Source organism: Papilio machaon, chromosome 23 (assembly GCF_912999745.1).
Source record: "Papilio machaon chromosome 23, ilPapMach1.1, whole genome shotgun sequence".
NCBI lineage: Eukaryota > Metazoa > Arthropoda > Insecta > Lepidoptera > Papilionidae > Papilio > Papilio machaon.
The window spans coordinates 3,070,175-3,088,019 of NC_060008.1; the positions used below are offsets into that span (position 1 = coordinate 3,070,175).

Consider the following 17,845-nt stretch of genomic DNA (forward strand, 5'->3'; position numbering starts at 1 on the left):
AGTCCGTGTTTTCTAATAATGTTGCTTAATATTCTTTGGAAAATAGCGGGAGCTGTTTTTAATCCAAATGGAAGACAGGTCCATTGATAATGACCTTCTTGTGTGACAAATGCAGTTTTATATCTATCTTGAATTTTTAAAGGAATTGACCAAAACGCTGAATTTACATCAAAAGTAGAAAAATACTTACAGTTTACTGTTTTTACCACTAAATCCTCTATCAAGGGAAAAGGTTGTGATTGAGGGACTACAATTTTGTTTAGTTCCCGAAAATCTATGCATAGCCTAGTTTTCCTCCCATCTTCTTTTTTATACGCTAGAGTTACTGGTGCAGCAAATGGGCTATAGGATTCTTCAATCAAGTTCTTTTCTAGGAGTTTCGATATTTGGTTTTCTATTTCACTCCTATCTTCATTTGTACATCTATATGGTCGTTTACTGCAATATTTATCCGACATCAAATCAATGTGAGCTTCATATTCCCTCACAGTACCAATGTCATATTTATCCTTTGCAAAAACTGCTTTGTATTTTTCTATCAATTTGTGAATTTCCGATTGTTGATCTATGTTTAGATGGTTCATGAATATTTTAAATTCATCTGTTTTTATATGCTCGTTGAAATTAATTTCATGTTTTATCTTAATTTCTTCTTCTGTTACTCTTTTTTTATTAATGTCGTCTCGATCTGGTACCTCGACATTTGTTATTTTCTCTGTATAGGTTATGTGTTTCCTTTACTGCTTCTCTATCAATATTATCTGCTATAAAAGTAGGTAAACCATGCACGATAAGATCTACAAGTGTTCCAGTATCTATTGATTTCCTTACTTCAAGTAACAATCTTTCTTTTTTTAATGCATATTCAAGTAAAGAACCTGTTTGATATCTAAAAGCGAGAGCATATCTTATAGGCGACCACCCTTTGTTAACAAATGTTTCACAAAAATGTTTCTCCCATTTGTCCCAGTCCGAGTCCACAGTAAGATTGATCAAGGTATTGTTGTACCAATCAAGACTGGCGGATTCCAGAAAGTTTTTCAACATCTCAATTTTCTGTTTGTCCTGAATTATTTGAAATCGGTGACATTCTTTAGTAAAATCTTGAATCCACTGACATGCGTTGGAATTTCTGCCAGTAAATTTATCGATTAAAAAATTTTTTGCCAAATGAACTAAATTCTGACTTTCCTGAGTTTTTTGTTTTTCTTCGAATAAATTTTCTAACAATCTATGTACTGTTTGGTCTGAGCTATTGCTACATAAAGTCCGGCCATCGTTGGTATTTTCTAATATCTCTTCCAAATAAAAATCATTAAACTGTAAATTTTGTTCTTCATCTAAATATATTTTTGCTATTTTATCTGTTAATGTTATCCAAATTCTTCTCGATTGATGTCGTTTAGTTAATGATTTTTTTACCTTAGCATAATTTGAAGTTTCCATTATCTGTTTGTGTAATTGAATAGGCTGATGTTCTAGAGGTATTGCAAATATATGCCCATCGGTTGTTGTAATAGAAGTTACACAAATAATATTTGATTTTTCATCTTCCGCTGGCTTCACGGTGAATTCAAATTTTAATTTTTCCATCATTAAGTTGAATCGAAGTAAAAAGTTATGTTGTTTTATAAAGAGAATCTTCAATCAAAAACGTATATGCGTTGCTGATAACAAAAAGAAACAACATAAAACGTTTTTACTTTAACTAAAAATCAAAAATTAAAAATTACAATATTTATACAATGTCTGAAATTTATAAAATTAAATCTGTCATTCTGACAAGGAAAATCAAATCATAAAAAAGTATTTAATATGGACTTAAAGAAAAGAGGTCCTCTTTTCTTTACATGTATTTTTTGAGATCTTATTTATTTATTACTTGCTGTCGCTCGCGACTCCGTCCGCGATGCAATAAACGTAGGAAGATTATGTTCTACATCTGTGGTGCGAAATTTCACCAAGATCCGTTCAGTCGTTCCGGAGATACCTTCAAACAAACATCCATCCATCCAAAATCTAAGCATTCACATTTATAAAATTAGTAAAAAGTAAGATAGTAAAACATACACAAATCTCATCCCGTGGCAACGAGCAAGCTACGTTAATTCGCTGAAATGGCGAAGCGAGCGCTGCCCATAGACGTACACGTATTGTTGCTTGATTCATAAAACTTCAAACGGCTTCCCGCTTAAGCTATAAATCCAGCATAAGCTTTATGTATGAATTAATTCCGAAACAATAATTTTGCATATTCCCAGTAGTTGCAGATTAAATGCAGATTAAACTTCGCCTGGAGAAATTTCAGATATTCGAGTATTTCTGTGGTTGGATGTTAAATAGAATTCGAAATTCAGTAATTTTAGCTTCGCAGGTGTGTAAATATGAATTATTAATTTGTATTAAATAAATGCTTATGACTATTTACATTGGTACTAGCAGGGTTAATTAATATTGTTTTTTTTAATATTATCAAAAAAAGACTTAAATCTTACTAATATTATAAATGCGAATGTTTAGATGGAGCGTCGGTGGCTCAGGGGTTAAGCACTTGACTTGTTATCTGCAGGTTCTGGGTTCGAATCCCAATGTGTTGTTCGTTTCTCAATTTACATATGTACATTTATCCGACGTTCTTACGGTGAAGGAAAACATCGTGATGGAAACTGCACATATCTGAGAAGAAATTCAATGATATGTGTGAAGTCGACCAACCCGCATTTGGCCAGCGTGGTTGACTATGGCCTAATCACGCCTAACTTGGGATAGGCTCCGAGCCCCTCAGTGGGCACGTATAGTGAGCTGATAATGAGATGGATGGATGTTTGTTTGAAGGTATCTTCGGAACGTCTCAATAGATCTTGATGAAATTTGGCACAGATGTAGAACATAGTCTGAAGAACACATAGGCTACTTGTTAAGTTTTTTTTATTCCGGGCGGGCGGAGTCGCGGGCGACAGCTAGTTGTATAATAACATTTAATTAAGTAAATTCTACTAAATACTAATGGCTTCAGTTACATATATTTAATGTAATTAAATTGTTAAAACAAATGAAATAAAAGAAATAACATCACAAGTTAATTTATTAGAACCCAAAATTCGTTTGAAGTAATTTGTTTCACTAAATTACACAAGCTTTCGTTAGGTTGTAACTTGAAATCCTCTTAACGTCTCTCCTCGCAACAATTTACACACTTGCGAGTTACGTGATGAAAGCTTAATAACTTGGAAATGTTTAGGTTTACTTTTACCTGCTGTGAATACCAAAATTAGTATTAAAATGAGAAATAGCTTTAAAGTGAATTAAATAACTTCAGAATACATTATCTTTTAACTGTGAGTTTCTACTCACTGGACAGGCTATAAACCGTGGAATTTTGTGCCTATTTCATTTTCGTCATTTTGTGAGGATTCGAATTAATATTAGAGATAGAATTAACTGTCACGAACTTCAACAAGTGTGTTTATGACCGAACAAAGCGAAAGCTGTCATATCCATGCAGCGACCTATCGATTTGTAGATCAGAGATTTCGAGTAACAGTTGAATAAATACATATTGCTTTCTTTGTTTTGTTAAGAAAATGAAAGGAATATATATTAATACAAATGCCCTTATCGAGGAATACTCCGGTATTATATACCTGGAAAGTTAATGAATATTTTTTTTTAATATCTTGACTGGACTAGAAATATTGGATAGACGATTAACGATTTTATTCGTAATTATTTCGTAAAATTATTTTTAATAAAAAAAATTGAATACACTTTCTGTGCTACCGTTAAATTCAAGTTTTAAAACCCTTAACAAACAAATAGTTCTTACTATTTTTAATATTACACAAAGATAGGTTCCTGTTTGCCATTTAGACTATTAAGTTTTTTTCGCTGGCAAAAGCACTAGCTTTTCTACTAAGAATATAATACGTGCATTTAAAAACGAACGCCCGACCTAGACAAATGACATATGGATTTCTTTACGCAACAGTGCACTGGAATATATAAATTATTCTTTATCTCATATCGCATGAAGGAAATATGAAGGAAAAATGTTGCTTGTAACGTTGAAATATAGAGTTCGTATCTCATTTAATAAACTCGTTTTATATTTCCTTTGATAAATATACTCTGAATTGTATAAAATGAAATAATATTTTAAGTTAACCTATATTTATGTTTATTTATAAGTTTATTAACTTTAGTATCAAATCTAAGGAATAAAGATAATAAATATTTGTCAAGACCGTCAAAGTGAATAATTGAATGGTTATTAGCCTAATAATGGAGGATACTTATTCTGTAATATAAGGTCGTGCGTTCAAATCCAAACATACATTTTACTATTTGTTTAAGTTTTGCCAGAATCCAGAAGCATTAAAATTTTGTTAAGTACTACAGTTATTACACAACTAGCGGTTGACCTTGACGTCGTTTGCGCAGAATTAAAAATCATTTTAATATTCCCGAATGCATCCTTGCCGCTTAAGTCAGTTCAAAATTGATATAGTCGTTCCGGAGATTACTCAAAATAAACACGATCTCGCCGACAGACATACAAAGGCAAAGATTTCAAAATTATTTCTTCGTTAGACGTTTAGTAATATCATGAATTAATAATATATTATTTAATAATTTTTATTATTATGTAATATGTATGAAAAGTATTACGAGTAGTGTACCTGTTCATGATATTTATTTTTAAAAACACTTGAACTAAATTCATATTTCATACCAATCTCGAAGCAGCAGTGGGCAGATTGAATTTCATATCAGATTATTGTAGTCGTTCGTTAAACCAGATATCTGGCATTTCGCCAACGTTATTTATAACTTGACCGAAATTATAATGTGCTGACCGACTAAGTGGAACAATGTGAGCTTAAAACAGATCTCCTCAATGTAAATACGTTGTAGAACATCACTTCTACATACATAGTATACCTATTACTATATTTATATGTAGTAGTGTTATTCTAAAAGAGTCATGTAATTTCTTGAAACTGAACAGGTTACGGGAACTGATAAGAATGAGGTGTTATTAGATTATTTTTTTCAAGTTCTTCATATTATGAAGATAGTAAAGATTTTTAAATTACAATCAGATAATGAATGATGCACTCAGAGACGTTCAGTAATTAAGGTAGATCTTTAGTGTGGATTTCCAAGACTAAAAGTGATAACTCTTAGTATAATTACATTTTTAATTAAGAATCTGTCAGAAATAATTGTATAAAACTCGTCACAGAAGCGTTAATGGCCGCGAAAGTGTACTCAAAGTGTTCACAAACACTTCTGCAATATAAGAGCAGACGTAAACTTTATCCACCTTGTTCCGAGTTGGCAACTTCCTCAGCAATTCTATTAACAAGTAATTAAGGCGCGGGTAGCCGGAGGAAGCAATCAACTTGCAACAACACTACGTGATTCAAACACGTATTTCATTTGCGTCGATCCTTGGCAACTTTTATTTCGTACTTAATTTTCTGCTTTGAATTATAATTAATTTCCATGAGATTATTGCTTTTAATTGTTATGCTAAGATGATCATAATTTGAAATAGTATAAATAGCTTAAATATTTTTAAAACAAAAACCAGATTGAAATCATGGTTTAAATTCTCGTGAAAAGCACATACCTACAATGTAATAGGATGACAAGTCAACTTATTTTTTCATTAGTTCAGTAATTTCTATATATATTACAATATAGGTACGGAAAAGATATATGAACTTGTAGATTTTATTAATGATTTATTAATAGGCAGAAGAATACGCCACGTTATTATTTTGTACATTCAATTTGTGCAATAAGTAACTGAGTAAACTAACCGTTGGTTTTTGAGAGCAAACCCTTAATATGAAACATATCGTCATCTTTGTCATTATCTTTGACAAAACAGAGATAACAATACGTTTTAAATTTTAAATGGATATTTTGGTCTTAGAAATCCACCGTAAGTCTTTTCTTTGGAAATAATGCCATTCATAGGTTTCTTCAACATTGACTAAAATTTTATGACTTTATATTAAGTAGTATTTTTGTGGTTTCATCAGGTTTAAAAGTTGATTTAGTTATTACTGAAAATATTTATTATAAACCACATCAAACAAAAAAACTTTCTAGATCAAAGGCAAGTTTACAGCGGTTGACATAAATTTTGATGAAAGAACAATATTTTAGTTCAGTACTTTGTGTGGGCGTTGAAATATCTGCAGACATTACGGAGCAAAAATTTAATAATCCGCTGAGGTCTTGGCTGCCTTTAATTTATATAAATGTTCTAAATTCGTCACATAATTGTTCTTAGAATTACCTTCGGTTGTCCTAAATTCTTTTTACTCTAAAAGAAACCAAGAATGATAAATATCAGTTTTAATCAGATTTTTAACATTCCGAGCAAATATCTATAAAATGTTTTAATGTTTATCTTTATCTTTGCACACATTTCTTTTCTCTCTACCACTCCCACTATATATGTACGTTTACAAAAAAACACTTTCAGTATATATTAAAACTGATATTATATACATTAGGCTGCATAATATCTTTTTCGACGAAATACTGTATATATTATTGTATTGTTTATATTTACTTAACTTTATATAATTCTGGATTAAATAAAGTATAATATGTTATATCGTATACTCAACATTGTATATGAATAGACATCATTGTCACTACATGTTCGACATATAACAAAGTTAGATGTTCTACTGAGTTACCTGTTCTAGAGATGTCACAGTATGACTTGTATATTTCCTGAACATACATTATACATAGATATTTCCAACTTACTATAAGTTATATTAGTTCGAACGAATTGAAATAAAATTACATTGTCATTTATACATATCGTTTTATTAGGCAATGGACTAAGATAGTATCAAGGATTACGATATGTTTTATATAAAGATTTTGGTCAAAGAAACCAAACGTATGATTCACAGCTACTTTTCTCTTCATAGTAAACTAGCTTTTACCCGCGACTCCGTCCGCGCCGAATAAAAAATAAAAAACGGGGTAAAAATTATCCTATGTCCGTTTCCTGGTTCTAAGCTACTTGCCCACCAATTTTCAGTCAAATCGATTCAGCCGTTCTTGAGTTATAAATAGTGTAACTAACACGACTTTCTTTTATATATATAGATAAACTTAAGTAAATAACATCGAATTGATTTTAAAAGTTATTTCGCCAATAGAAAACATGATACTCTAGCACATCCGTCACTGTTACATAAAATGATAGTCGCGCGTCCAAACTCTATGTGGAAAAAAGGCTGTAAATGTTTTAACAAAGGCATTGATTTATGACTACCCACGAGTTCCAATAAAACCTTTCGCGAACTTTATTTATTATTTTGAGTTCAACGTAAATTATATTACACCTAAATGTAGAGTTTTTTAGTGAAAATTTTAGTAAAATTTAGTATTGATTAAAATTTTAGATGCATATATAAAATATATAAAGTAATTGTATTTAAAAATAGATGTCGCCAGGAACTCTGTCCACGCGACATTAAAAAAATCTTTATAAGTAGCCTATGTGTTCTTCCAGACTATGTTCTATAACCGTGCCAAATTTCATCTAGATCCATTCAGCCGTTCTAGATACCTTCAAACAAACATTGGCATTTCCAACCCGACCTAGCATCGATAGGGGTAGGTAACCATACATTTAAATATAGCCAAAGTTACTCCTTGATATACTATGAAAAAAAAAACTTGAGAAGTGTCAAGGGGCACCCGGATGGAACGAAGTTCCTTTCGATTAATTATTGAAGGAAACATTGTTTATTCTATGAATAAAAAACTTAAGTCTTCACAAGAAGTACATTTTACTTCTATGAATTTTCGTTATATATTGTCACGTCGTTGCCATGGAGAAGTAGCGCTCATTCGTCGTTAACATACTTACTATAGCAAAAAGTGTCGTGACAACTTTTCGTAAGATTTTTTTCCGTCTAGCCCCCTTTCACAACGCGCGATAAGAAACTTCGTTCCAATATAATCAGTATAGTAGTTTTTTATTTTACTCGCGACAAACAAATAAATGTTCACTTATATCTAATAATAAAATATCGTTGGCTTAACTTCAACCTGCCATCATATTTGTTGAAAAGGGAGTACTCAAAGTAACGAAGTCTATTCTAAAAATACACCCCCGCGTCTAGTGCCTTCAGGGGGTAGAGAGGGGGTCATGTCCTCCAACACTTCAGTGACACCGAGTGACTTTTTCCGACGATTTTTTTTTATTTCACTTCGTGAAATTCATCGTATATTTTAACAATGGCTAAACGATGACATTCGTATTCAAAATGGTTTTGTTAAAGTTTTTTTAGAATGTTTTTAGTACTTAATATATTATGAAAATAGATACTCTAGTGGCTTTGGTACGCAAAAAAAAGTTAATGAGGTAACTAATTCTACACTAGATGTCGCTACCGACTCCGTCCGCGAGGAATTAAAAAAAACATTATAAGTAGCCTATGTTTTCTTCCAGGCTTTGATCTATCCGAATTTTATCGAGATTTGTTGAGCCGTTCTGGAGATACATTCAAACAAACCTCCATCTAGCATTTATAATATTAGATAATTAGTAAGATTTACATTTATTTATTTATTTATATTTGAATTTTTGACTTAGCACTGTAGCTTGTAGCAAGCCTCGTAGCAATTATGTAGCATGTAACTACTTTCGTAGACCGTAGCAAAGCTCGTAGCATACGTACTAACGAAGATTACCTTAATTTCTAGTTAATTACATCGTATTTCCAGTAAGTGTCTCACAGATATATTGAGATGAATATATCTACTTCTGATATGTTGCAAAAATAATTATAGTTATATGAAGGAATTGAATTGATATCCTCATATAAAGAAATATTTTCATTATCAGTAAGTATCTTTATAAAATAGAATGATAGTATAAAAAAACTGTTTTCACAAATTAGTTTCAGGCTCAAAATAGATAGTCCTTCGTCTATTTTGTTACTTTGGTCTACCTTTGACCGATTAACCCTTTATATGAGAAGTGTTATTATTTGCATTAATAGAGGCTTTTAGGCAATACCCTTCACTTGAAAGCTTATACATTTAACAAGGGTAGGGTCGATCACTCTACCCTTGAGAATTAAATAGGTATTTAATTATAACTAAAGTTTTGGTTTAAGTTCTGTGATCTTTAAAACCTATTGAAATTAATGAAAAATAGCCGACTTTCAAAGTTCAGGTAGCGTGTTATTGGATTTATCTTAACTTTAAATCTACCCACATTTTAAGTAGAAAATATAAATTAAATTATCCGAAATTTTCCAAAATGGATATCAAATATAATTTTCTTATTGAAAATATGAAGTTCATAGTAAAATTTAAGTTTATAGATAGTGGCGTACTCACTTAGCTGTTTCTAACTTACTTGAGAAATAAAAGCTTTTGCTTGTGGTTATTAAAGTGTTAAAATATCTCTACCTGTCATATTATATTTAAATTTATTGTTTTACATATTCCATACGTTCTTAATCTACATATATATTTTGTTATTTAATTAATCCTGATTTAATTTAAATATGCACTAAGGGAGTGCAAAAAGATACATAAACAGAGTTGAGTTTTTGATTATTTAATTTATAAAGAATGTATCATAAATAATTTGAAACAAACATACTTGCTTCGTATTGATTTTTCATTCAGTTAGTATTGGCGTGGGTGGGCTGTGAACGGGTAACTGAAGATGTATTTGTTTTATTTAATAATATCAAATCCGATTGTGGATAAAAATAAGTGATTACACAAACAGAATTACATAAGGTATGCCTTTGTGTATATTTCAAGAGATGATATTAATGAAAAAACGACGCTAATTTTCATTCTTAATATCTAACTTAATATTATAAATGCAAAAGTTTACATGTATGGATTTTTTGAAGGTATCTCCGGATCGTCTCAACGGATCTTGATGAAATTTGGCACAGACGTAGAACATATATGGAAGAACACATAGGCTTTTAAGTTGTTTTTTAATTCCATGCAAACAGAGTATCGTGCGTCAGCTAGTACTTAATAATCTGGAGTAGATTAAGATTCGAATAACTATTAATACAAAGATTCCTGAATATCGATGTTAATGGCAGTTAATGTTTCGGACTTACTAGAAAACCATAGATATACCTACAAATAAGGTTGGCAACAGGCAGGCTGTCGGCAAAAAAATTAAGCCAAAACTTTAAGGTTTTAAGGTTTATAAAACCTTGTACGCCGACCACTCGTGAGTGGGATAAGGCCAGATGATAATGATACCTACAAATATACTCATATATTCATACCGGCGTAAAATCTTCCTACCAATCGAACAAAAAAACAAGCAAATCTTCTTTGTCAAAGTATTCAAAGGCTATAATTTAAAGACTTCTAGAAATAATAACTTTGTGTATGGAAAGTCTTTATTACGTAGATAGGGACATTAATTGGCAATTTGCTGTCAGCGTCGCGAAATAATGTTGTTAAAGTCTGAAATAATGCACTTATTTGATCTGAACAAAGTTACCAGAATGAATCGCTAGGGGCTAGTGTATCGGATATTTATAAAAATAAGGTTAAAGTTTCTAACAAGACCTTTTTCTGACATTCTACATATTGTGATAATATGACGTAGTTCCTATTGTACCTAAGAATGTAAATAAGCGACCCTTCTTCTTTAATATAGCAATAAAAATAATATATGCGATACTTAAAGGGATCAGTTATAACTGAAAGGTTTACTTGTACTGCGAATATCAGTGAGTAAAAAAAAATCGATTTTGTTAAACAATATTTGGATATATCTTCGTGTCAACCCACGCGTTATGGAAATGTTAGTTGGAATCGCGTGGGTCGTATCGTCGTCAAAAATGGCTGCTGAAAGTTCGCATTCGATTGTAAAAATGTTACCGCCGAATGTAGATATGCCTACGTAACTTCGGCGAAATTCAATTTCAGAAAATTCGACGCCTGACGCTTTTTATGAGCAACATTGTATAGTTGAGGTGTAGATATTTTTATACGACATTTTGCTATTATTATCAATGAAAGATATTAAAGTTATTTAAATAAAATATATAAAAACTAGCTGTGGCCCGCGACTCCGTCCGCGCACAGTTAAAAAATGGGGGGGGGGGTTATAAAAAATAGATGTTGGCCGATTCTCAGACCTACTGAATATGCTCACAAAATTTTATGAGAATCGGTCAAGCCGTTTTGGAGGAGTACGGGAACGAAAACTGTGACACGAGAATTTTATATATTAGATAAGCTATCACGCCTGTAACATAGAAAAGTATGCAAGCTTTTTTTGTGTTACTCATGATCTTCTGAACTCACATATCGCTGAAGATACCATATATATAAGAGCTCTGTGTCGCATGTTTTGTTAGATGGTAGGTATTTTAGGTATTACACACCATTCTCGATCAAGTCATGTTCATAAAACGATTTTATGGGTCTATTTCTACATATAAATGTACTGAAGAATATGAAAATTTTATGTACAAAATATTACACTACATGGTACACACAGGTTTACAAACTTCATTATGCAAACCTTCAATGTGTACTTTAATCCCATTTTTTCCTTACTCATCTCATTACATCCCGAAATTAACCGTGTTTTGTTTCTAAGCATACGGAATCAATTTATTTTAGTAAGAATATAACGTTTTATGATTTTAAATGAGAACCAGGGATTTAAACTATGTATTATATTAAGTAAAATATATAAACAAGTATATAAAAGTACAAAATACATTGACCTCTGCTATTGTATCGATCCATGAGGCTTATTAAGCCTTTAGGATAATGGATATTCCATTAAGTAACCGGCTGCTAAAACCATCTACCGCCTTAATGTACCGTTAGCGTTGTTACTGTTATTATTTAGTCGTTTATTTCGTGAATTTAAAGATACTTACAGATATAGTATGCTTATTTGTACGAAAATATCAGAAAATATATTTTTACCCGACAAGAGGACTATGTTTTTCGCGTGTATGTAGTTTTTTTTTGTAGTTTTTTTGTATGTGGGTTTGCTTGTATTTTTAAATATCATTGTGATGGCCTAGAGCCTAAACGACTGGACCAACTTTGACTAAGTATATATCAACACAAAACAAATACAGTGGAGTGAGAGATGAAATTCCGAAATTAATTAAAAGAACGAGATCATTTATCACATGTAACAATTTTTGTCATTGTTAATTTTTTTTGTCTATGTTATCGAGTATATTTTAAAATAAGCAAGTGTTCATTACAGTTACTATAAAATTAATATTTATAAAATCTTTGTTTTAAAACACAAACAGTAGATGGCGCTATTTTATCTGTTAGTGCCTCAGTCACATGGGTTTTTTAGTTTTTCATATTGCGGTTACGTGTACAATTTTTTTCTATACTTTGTTACTATTACGTTAAAAACTTCTTTTTAACCAGAAACCTTGTAAATTTATGTAAATTTAACAATTATGAAACACTCAGGTCTTTTTATTATAACGCAATTCTAAGTATTAAAGATCTTTTCTTAGTAACTGAATTACATGACACGAGTACATTTTATGTGGATAGTAAAAAGCATATAAAGAGTGTCAGTAATTTGATTTATAAATCACTTAATTATAGATAAAATATATGTTTATAAATAGATATTAAAAAAAAATTACTGAATTAAAATTACGTATGCGGAGTAAGTCGGGGCGATCAGTTAGTGTGTAATATGACCTACTTGAGATCCTATTACGACTCAATTTCATTAAAGGCATCGTAATCCGAGCGCGTGAGTACTTACAATTTATACGGAGAACTGCAAGCGACTGTGACTAATCCTTATATTGTTAGAGGTTAGTGTAGGAAACATTTATAAACTGTGTTTTATTAACATGTGAGAATTCACAACTACAACTTAGAAGATAGATTTAACCGCGAAGTCGCTTATATACTATTTTTGGATTTTTCTTTAGACAGTAGAAGAAGTATTGTATCTTAAAAAATGTAATAAAATTGTCTATCAGGTTAAAGAAAAGTTATTGAATTTTTGATTCCGATTTGATGTTCGGTGTTTTGATTATTTACTCATTTTTTACATTTTTTAGACGTGTGCCTTCAAAATGCCGCGACAGCTATTAAATATACATAATATTTGAAATAAAAAAAATATTAACTTAACAGTGGTAGATGCTAACAACAGCAATATCTGTTGTACGAATGTGTCGTCTCACCCGGTGAAATACCACGACCATACAAAAGACAGGCGTGACGAGGAAGCAATTCTTTCGTCTGATGGTTTACGTTCCGGGGCGTGCTAACCTAAGTCCTCTTTCCCTTCTCACCCTTTTCTTATAAAGAAGGGATGGTAAGAGAAAGTGAATTTGACGGAGGAGGGAATGCATAGGGAGGGGTTATATTCAATTTCTGTGCGTCCCCCTTCTCCGTCGATTAGTAGGCACCGCATCTGAAATTGCGGATATCTTTGGGCACCGGTCGCTTTGCTATTTCGGAGAATTCAGATAGCCGCTTGCATGTTTGCAATTTAAAAGTTATATTAAGCCGTAATGAACGATAAAATAAATAAAACTCATGTTTATGTCATAAAATGTAAAGTTGATTATTTGTCGGCGGCAAACATTTAGTTCAGAAAGCTCACGACCGCAAACCCCTTTAATTTTATATACGAACGGCCGGCTTCATTTACCAACTGTGCCATTAGAATATGGAAAACGGAAAACTTTGAACATTAACTGAAAATATTATTCAGTTAAAAAAGCGTTATTTACGATGGAAACGTAAAGTAGATAAAGCAATAAATTAATTTAATAATATAAGTTATAACCTAAATGAGAGAACTTTGTTACTTTGGTACGTTGGTTACTTAATTTTTCCTAATATATTATAAACCACCGGACAGAATGTAATAACACTTACGTTATATTTTGAGAACAGGAAAGAATATTAACGTCTTAAAATGTAGAAAAATCGAAACGCTCTTCCTTTTTAATTAGGCTTGCGCTGACATTTAAACTTTTTATTTCTACTCACGACTTTGTGGGTGAAGAATTAAAAAAAATGTCTTTAATATGCCCACGCGCATCAGCTACTTTCCTGTTCAAGTCCCGTCAAAATCGGTTCAGTCGTTCTGGAAGTTATCCGGAACAAACGCGGCCTTACAGACCACCGACAAACAGACAAAAATTTTAAAACATTGGTATTTTTCAGCTACGCAAATACAACATACGAAATTTGATTTTTTAATATGCACAGATTATTTTGGATTTTTTCAATCTATCTTACTAATATTTTAAATGCGAATGTTTAGATGGATGGGTGTTTGTTTGAAGGTATCTCCAGAACGGCTCAATGGATCTTGATGAAATTTAACACTGATACAGAAAATAGTCTGGAAGACCATATATGCTACTTAGTACGTTTTTTTTCCTCGCGTACAGAGTTGCGGACGAAGTTATTTAATAAAGATAAAGTCAATATGTTTTTTCAGAGACAACAATTGTAAGGTACAAATACATCTGATGAAAACAAGCGATATAATACTGATCAAAAAAGATGTTTAAAATTTTAATAAGTAAGAAAGTATGCCATCAAAAGTAATCAGTTTTATAACAAAATAATAAAAGGTTTATTATGTTGTACTTCAGTAAACAAATTTTCCTTCGATGTTAATTAAAAACGTAACAAATATTTAGATGGACGTCGCGCTTAATATTCTTTGGTAGATTTCGGTAGAATCGAGTTCTAAAAATAACTTTCCTTTTAATAAACGAGGGGTTACATATTTTATACAAAATTATTCACACATTTTTTTATAAAATATGTGACCTTTATATTTAATTTTTACATCATGACAGTTCTATAGAACAAATACAGTAATATATTGCCTATATACGTAAAAACATCTTACGATAAAAATATATTTTAACGATTCTTTTCGAGTTTTTTACTTATAGTACAGAGGCGAAGCGGGGATTTTGGAATTCACTCGAGCATGGCAGTTTAACATAAGTATGGAACGTTACACTCCTACCGAATATAGAGACGCGACTTTAGCCGATCAGAATTAAATAAAAAAAATCCATAGTAAAAACAAATACTCAAGCATGTCAGATCAAGACGCAGTGTCTTGTTCTTGTGTTCTTGCAACTTTGTGACTCTCCTTGAAAACTGAATTGTTGACTTTTTCTGTATGTCTCTAACTCACCCTATTTCAAATTGACGAGCTGAAGAATTTTAATAGTCATTTTTTACTTAGAATCCTAAACACGCGGCCCTATTCGGAGACTTCTATATGTTGTAGGAGAACTTGATTGAGTGATAGGTTCTTTATTTTTAATTGCCACGCTCGAGTAAATACCAAAATCTCCGCTTCGCCCTACTGTAAACAAAGAATCAAAAGTTTTATTTGAATAACGAAAAAAAAAACTAATCTTTCTGCGATTTGATACTATCAAATGCAATAAAATGTCACATATTTTTCTATACAACGGTTTTTATGAGCCCGATACTGACAGTATTTTCACGTTGGCTAAATGAAATGGAAACCAGATACTGTTCGGTCTTTACTAAAAATATTTACTCAAATTCCAAATACCGATGTTAAATCCTACTTTTTTAGATTCGTTAGAGAGAGAAAAGAATCTTAAGCAAGGAAATGCGTGCGAACAGTCAGAAAGATATTATTTTGTACATTTTTTAACCCCATCGGTGAACTGCGATGAAGTGGAAGGTACAATATATTAATTACGATATAACAACACGTATATTAATTTATATTACAGTGGTAATATAAATTAAGATTTCTAATGGGCATGTATTGGAAATTGGACAAATTATCTTACATTTTGAAATTTCCAACTATATCCAATTGAACTGCAATGTATATAAAGAAGTCGTCTATTATTTAAAATGATTGTATTTAGACTTAATCTAAAAAAATGAGTGCAATAATCGACGCAGAAGACAGGCGTGAAATGGAAGCAATTCCGCGATCCATCTGATGGGTGTGCGTGTCGGATACCTAATTTTAGTCCTCTTTCCATTCCCACCTTTTTCTTATAAGGAAATGATGGGAAGATTAAGTGGATTTGAAGGAGGAGAAGATGCATCCGTGCATTCCCTCCTCCGTCGAGAAAAGATAGGCAACGCATTTAGAATTGCGGATGTCTGTGGGCGGCGGTCGCTTCCCTATTTCGGCGAATTTAGATGGCCGCACGCTTGTTTGTCAACTTATGATTAAAAAAATTGTATATTATGTTACTTAACTTTTCCTAAGTTTTTATTTAATAATTTTGGTTTAATGTTTCATAAATATTTTTATAATTTTAAGTATGGCTTGATCGCAAGAAAAACATTAAAAAAGTCAATTGGTCGCTAACACAGAGCTAGTGTAAGTTTAGTACTAGTAATCTATATTGAGGGAATTTTTACGTTATCATTAAAAGTCTCTGGTTGCGACAGTTAGATCTCATAAATTTAATAAGGGCTTATTAAATATGATATTTTTTTTCCTTTTACCCTATCCTTTGTAAATAGTAATACACGGCGTAGTCTGAATTCCATATGTTGATATCTATACATATTAATAAAATGGTAGTGTTTGTATGTAGTATTTGCTTTCCTGGAAACAAAAAAAAACCTTTTTTTTTGGTCTGCCTATCTGTATGTATGTCTGTCCACGAGGCAGCGATTGTTCCTGGTAATCTCCGGAACGGGTGGACCGTTTTCGACGATACTTTGACGGTAAGCTAGATGATGCATGCGGATAATTCGTAAGTTACATTTTTTTAATTCCGCACTGACTAAGTCATAGAAAATATTAATAATTATTAAAATTATTAATATTTTCTTATGCATTTTGCTTCTGCATAATATTATTTTCCTATATGAAATGTTTAATTTAACCAAGTATTTTAAATGTTTATTAAAAACCACATCACTTTAAATCTTTATCTAGTATACAATAATTATGGAAAATAAAATTACAGCAGACATTTCTCCTCCATTCCCACATATTTTTTATTTGATTAATTTAACATGTAATTAATTAATCAAGTTACAAGCGCACTATATATTTAAAAATGTATACATTTGCAAACATTGTGCTAAATACATTTATAAAAGCTGAAGTACATATATGAGTACTTAGAGTATTTAAACTTATTATGTATAAAAAATACACAACTACTGACAAACTAAGAAACTACTTAAATAAAGACAACAGTGTATTGCTAAGTGAAATTAAGCACTCACCTGTTGGACAGTCCCCTGCGATACGGAAAACTCGCCCAAGTATTCTCAATTTAAAATATCGATAATCGAATCGATTCTTTGATTTTTTTAAATGAAATCGATTTTTTAATATCAATTTTTCGAGACCCTTCGCTTGCTCTCTCAAAAAGACATCGCTGACGTGGCGATCGTTGGATAAGGGCTAATTGTAAAATTGTCCGCTCCCGGCTCACGTCCGGCCCGATTTGCGTCCGCGGTGCGACTGAAAATGTGGGCTGAAAAACAGGGCCTGTAGCTTCGCTGTGTCTACGTAGGTGTGGGCCGAGAGTGGGTGTAGTGTGGAACGAGATGGACTTATAGAATCCCTATGTGTGCAACAAGTTGAGAGTATAAAGCTCTAAGAGCTCTGCTCACGTATTCTCCGGTGGTGAAGAAGAACTAGTAGGCGTTCGTAATAGTAACTCTTTTGAGGTTTCCCGATACACGTCTGATAATATGACTGTTCGTATGAATGAAGATATTAAACATAAGGGATGAAATTACGAAAAAATTGGATTTATCTTAATAATGGTAGATCATGACTACG

The 17,845-nt window shown here is 31.7% G+C and overlaps 1 protein-coding gene across 1 annotated transcript in view; it reads right to left on the reverse strand.

The window, feature by feature from the left end:
• Nucleotides 1-17,378, reverse strand: part of LOC106708967 — a 30,454-nt gene extending 13,076 nt beyond the window's left edge. The window contains exon 1 of the mRNA XM_045683685.1: nucleotides 17,281-17,378. The gene's annotated coding sequence lies outside the window, so the exon portion shown is untranslated. The remainder of the gene's footprint in view (nucleotides 1-17,280) is intronic.
• Nucleotides 17,379-17,845: the final 467 nt, after the last annotated feature.